At 37.9% G+C, this 4404-nt stretch overlaps 1 long non-coding RNA gene across 1 annotated transcript; it reads left to right on the top strand.

Moving 5' to 3' along the window:
- Nucleotides 1–1607: 1607 nt before the first annotated feature.
- Nucleotides 1608–3591, top strand: LOC126927607 (uncharacterized). Its single transcript, XR_007715690.1, has 2 exons — nucleotides 1608–1756; nucleotides 2900–3591. It is a non-coding gene; the product is annotated as an uncharacterized LOC126927607 (long non-coding RNA).
- Nucleotides 3592–4404: the final 813 nt, after the last annotated feature.

The following is a 4404-nucleotide window of genomic DNA, read 5'->3' as shown; positions in this document are numbered from 1 at the left end:
TCTGATCGATGAAACCCAGAATCAGCGCGCTCCATTATCCCTCCTGGATAAGAACAATCGCACCTTTCTCTACCGCAAGAGTAAAATACCAACGATAAAACACGAATCTGAATATCCCACATGCCTTCCATGAAAAGTAAGCTTTGAACGCCATCTGATACACGCTTGATCCAGGAAAAACAAGCGAAATTTTTGCCAGCTTTTTGTTACTGACATCTACGAAACGACACACTTTAGCATTTGCTGGCTGTCCCGTAATTTGTCGAATAACTTTCGAATTAACCATGCAAATTTTTCGCTCGACGTGATTTGCGTGCTAGTTTTAAAGTTACTCATTCGTACAGCGATAATACCTCAAAATTGCTCCTCGCTAAGTTTACTTACAAAATTGCTATCTCGCCATACAACAGATTAAACCGACAGATCTATAATCGGCTTATGTTTGTACCGTGATAAAAAAGTTGCTCGTATAATCGGTTAGCCAAACGAACGAGGGCGTAAGGTCCTCGCGGCGCCTGTTTCGCTGTGGATTCGTTTAGTGCCGCAAGAGAAACAAACAGTTGCTTTTTCCGTCGCAGTAAATTCATTCGTTTCACGGATCACTGTGTAGCTATGCATATATGGCCAGGTGGAAAAGCACGACACTAGTTTGAAATGGTAGGCAGTTTCTTTGAAAGAGCTATGCCCCACTCGACCGGAATTATAAAATCAGAGTCGAGTGTTTGCACCAAATATTTGGTCGGAGAACGAAATGGCAGGGAGGAGAGAAAGAGAGAGAGAGAGAGAGAGGAGAGAGAGAGAGAGAGAAAGAGAGAGGGATGGGGAGAGGGGCGAGAAAACGCCTCCATTCGAGGCCACACGGTGTACACTTCACTGATCCATATTTCAGAAGACGGCCAACTTTCGTGTATTCAAAATTCAAACACATGTTCGAATCGAGTCGCGAAACTCCAATATCGAACCACCGGGACGATATTTCATATTCCATCAACAAGTCTTTTCGAATATTACATTTTTATTTGCTCCTGGTGTTATGTAACAGCATGTTCTGTAATTCAAGTCGAGTGGTTTTCCCAGATACGAAAATTGTATTTGACGTCGTTCAAGGGAACACACTAACTTTAGAGTTTGAAACAGTGAATTTGTTTTTTGTAATTTTTGTGAAATTACTGATATCAGTTCAAATTTGTGACAAAATTACGGAAATAAAATACGCGGGAAATTCTTAATTTTTATTCTAACATTTCTCTTAGATATTTTCGAAACTATGGTTCTTTACCCGGTCGTTATAACATCTACGGAACTATTGGTGAATTTGTTCAAGAAGGAATATATTTTACACAATGCACTCTACAATGTAGAACAGGATTTAAATCATGATTTATTCAGTTATTCACGACTTCCTTATTCTCTCTCCATCCTCTTTATTGCTTAATCCTTCATTGTGTCATCGGTATTTAACAATTTGCGTATTATGTGGTTGAAATAGCGGTTCAAGTAACCGCAAAATGAGTTCCATTTACCACTGTTGAAGGCGATTAAGAAATTTTAATTAAGGCCAACTACGATGGTACGTATGGACGTTTGAATATTCGCACAGTGGATAAATTCCCGGCGACGAGGACTCGTTCAAGCATGTCAACTCTTTATCTTAAACCGTTTTAATTACGATGGGACACGGAGTGGAATCCGCTAAGTCGATATGTGCAGATGGCATTGACGTGCACCTCAATACAACTACGATCACGTGAATGAAGTAAGTCTGTTCGTGGCTCCTTATTCTACTGCGAGAGTCCTTGCGTTTTGAGTATTCTCAGAAGAATCATAATGCAACGAAACGTAGCTATTACCACGCTTTTTAGCTTCAATAATTCTTATACAAGGTATTTTCTATTTTGTCGTTAAAAAGGTAAGGGAATTTTCAAGCGAAAATAAGAGAAATCTGTTGTAGCGAATTTCACAGTAAACGCTTTATTACAAAGTTATCAGCCACTATTGAACACAGTTTGAAATATAAAATATGCGCATGGGAACAAATTTGTTGTTGCAGAATATATAAAAGTAACAACGCAGGAAGAATTAACACAACTAATTAATAAGTTAGTTGTTGATATTTGATAATATTCTCGCGATATCTTCAATATAATAAATTTGATTTATTTATTTATGATTTATGACGAGTTGGTCGACTATTTTTACACATTTATGGGAATTTTCAAGCTGCAAAAATACACAGAATATAAAACATAAAAAATGTATTTGAGTATTTTATTTACAAGTTCATGTCAGGTCTTACTAACGAAATGTTGTTATTTGTTATATTTAATAAATAAAATAATTCTCTACCTCGGGTGCATTTTTTAAATCAATTTTATATCCATAAAAAATATGCATTTGCATAAATAGTTTACTGCTAAATTTTATGTAATATCTTTTTCTTATTTTCACTTGTAGATTATGCTCTCATAGTTTGACTAAAAAAATTTTACGTTTTACACACCCTAACGTGCGATACATATATCACATAAGCGAATTATAACTCGGCTAACATTTCTCACACGTTAATTTGGAAAAATATCGGCGATCGTACAGCAATAGAGTCAATAGGGGATCTTTTCGCTTGAAAGATCGACGAGCAACTTTTTAATTCGCTACAATCTGCAGTTGTTTCAATATTTAAACCGTATCGTGATACGTTTTAGTCCGTTTGTATACAATCTGTATGAAACAGAATCATAAAGCTTTTAATCCTGTTCAAGCAATCTAGTGAACCATAATGGCATGCATTCCTTTATTGTGAATTCTGCCGTAAAAACAATAGATGTTATGAATATTTCTCATACTCTTTCTCGATTTACGTGCACATGGATTAATAAATATCTATAATAATTGTTTCGAGAACCTAAACACCCACGGAAGATATCAATTTGGGCCAGAAAAAGAACTCCACCAGTGAAAAACAGCATCGATCTCAAAAAGTAAAATTCTAGCAGTAAAAAGAAAACAGCACACGCGTAACAAAAAGGACGATCTAACAATAAAAATAAATGTTTAAGTGGGCGTAACAATATCAGGAGGATTTTAGAAATGAGAGAGACACTTTGACGATTACGAATAGAAGAAATTACAATACCAGGAAATAGTAGAAAAACCAACGTAAAGATACAAAATCAAACGGATATCATCGATCAAAAGGCGCAGAGATTGCTAAAAGAGATTGCAACGATAAATGAAGGTATTGGAGAAGAAAATTCTATCGACGAAAGAGATAGAAAGAAAGAAAGAACGTGAAAAGGAGAGGGGCGAATTGCACGATGTCTTGACTCGGAAACGATCTGCAAATTCCTAAGATATTCTAGGGTTTATAGGGGCGTATGCCAGAAATCCAAGGACGACTTAAGGTACAATGGAATTGAACTATAAAGTTTTCAACGCGAAAGTACGATAGTACCATCTACGTATACATGTTACACATCGATATCATGTTATGCGTGTAACTGAATGTCGCTTGCATCCACCCATCACCTTCTGCCATTACAATTATATTAACTTTCCATGAATATCATCGCAATAAATCAAGAATCCATTTAATGCACCGTAGCTGTAACATTTCTATGCGAACTTATATTCAGCGATTCCTTATCGGTAGAATATATTAATTTCCATCGAGATCTGATCGATGGAATGAATTATGCTTGGTTACCGCGTGACGGCCACCTCGACATCAACGTGGTAAACGACGTCAATGGTGAAACTCGATCAGGTTGATCGAAATCGAAGGATCACCGATTCACAGGGGTAGCTTGCTATATCGCGACCGGTCGACGGCCGGTGGGGGTTGCTTCCTGGGTCGCACTTTCTGGTGTGGGTAGAGCAACCACCGCCAGTAGTATCACGGTGACGAGCAGACGCGGTTGTCTTCTACCTTTCTCGCCGATTTCTTGGTTTTCGTTCAGTATCCGCTACGGCCACCCTCGAAACGACGTTCATCAATCGTAAGTAAATTGTCACTATTCTACGACACGTAAATTCCTCGAGACATTTGAATCTTCCTTCCCGGATTTTCGCCCCGTTTGTCACTTTGCCTCCTTTTGTCCTTTCGCGCGTCTTGTGTGATCAATGACGGGACGTGGAAATCAAGCGTAGATCAAAGTAAAAGTGAGGAAAAGTTTGTGTAACGATACTCTGCTCTATTGATATTTCTAGGTATGTGTGGAATTTCTGGCGCTCAATTCAAAAATAAAAGCTGCACGTTCGATCGGTAAAACAGTCGATCAACTCCTAACGTTCCGACGCAGTTACGTTGCACAAAGTGTACATTTTAATCGATAAACTTGCATGTATCGCGTAAATGATGTTTTTGTAAGAACGGTGCGTGCTTTTCATCGATTTTATTGGCTACGG

Source organism: Bombus affinis, unplaced genomic scaffold (assembly GCF_024516045.1).
Source record: "Bombus affinis isolate iyBomAffi1 unplaced genomic scaffold, iyBomAffi1.2 ctg00000166.1, whole genome shotgun sequence".
Taxonomy (NCBI): Eukaryota; Metazoa; Arthropoda; class Insecta; order Hymenoptera; family Apidae; genus Bombus; species Bombus affinis.
The sequence above is the reverse complement of the archived record's forward strand: the minus strand, read 5'-3'. Positions and strand labels throughout refer to the sequence as shown.